The following is a 1,000-nucleotide window of genomic DNA, read 5'->3' on the forward strand; positions in this document are numbered from 1 at the left end:
GAAAGGAAAGGAAAGGAAAGGAAAGGAAAGGAAAGGAAAGGAAAGGAAAGGGAAGGGAAGGGAAGGGAAGGGAAGGGAAGGGAAGGGAAGGGAAGGGAAGGGAAGGGAAGGGAAGGAAAAAGAAAAACACCTAAAATACAGTGGATTCATCTTAACTCAAAGTTATTGTACCTGATAGATAACACGGTATTTAACATGTCCTCACTGAACAAATATTTTGAAAGCAATAACTAATTCAAAGGGGCAGGCAATAAACATTCCCCAAAAAACTGTACAGTTGAGACTTCTGCAATAAATAAATTTATAAGGGCTGTGTGCTGTCTAAGGACTGGTAAATAATATTTGTTATACTATAAACACTGGGCCTGAAATGCCTTTATAGAAATCAAGGGATTCCATTTACTCCTCCCCATCCAGAAGTGGTTTACAGACCCAGCTAGTTCTAAGTAATATTGATTCATTAGAAAAAGAGTTTTCAGCCATTCCATAGAAAAGTGGTCACTTTTCAATTTTCAATAGTGCCTTAACACCACTGAGAATTTGTGCAAAAGAGAGACATGTTGTGGTAATATAGAGCAGCTGTTTTGAAGTGGCTGGCAGTGATTAGTCCTTAGACATGGAATGATCCTGGGTTTCCTGTTTCATCAGTCACTGACCAGTCATGGCAATTCCTAGGCCAATAGCTCTCTTCAAAAGTCAAATGATGTTGACAACATGGTATGGTTGTATTTTTATTTGTGTGATGAATATTTTAAGATACGAAAGACAGGGGCGCCTGGGTGGCTCAGTCGGTTAGATGTCCGACTTCAGCCCAGGTCACGATCTCACGGTCCGTGAGTTCGAGCCCCGCGTCGGGCTCTGGGCTGATGGCTCAGAGCCTGGAGCCTGCTTCTGATTCTGTGTCTCCCTCTCTCTCTGCCCCTCCCTTGTTCATGCTCTGTCTCTCTCTGTCTCAAAAATAAATAAACGTTAAAAAAAATTTTTTTTTAAAAAAGATAAG

This window comes from Panthera uncia, chromosome D4, assembly GCF_023721935.1.
Source record: "Panthera uncia isolate 11264 chromosome D4, Puncia_PCG_1.0, whole genome shotgun sequence".
In the NCBI taxonomy this organism is placed as follows: domain Eukaryota; kingdom Metazoa; phylum Chordata; class Mammalia; order Carnivora; family Felidae; genus Panthera; species Panthera uncia.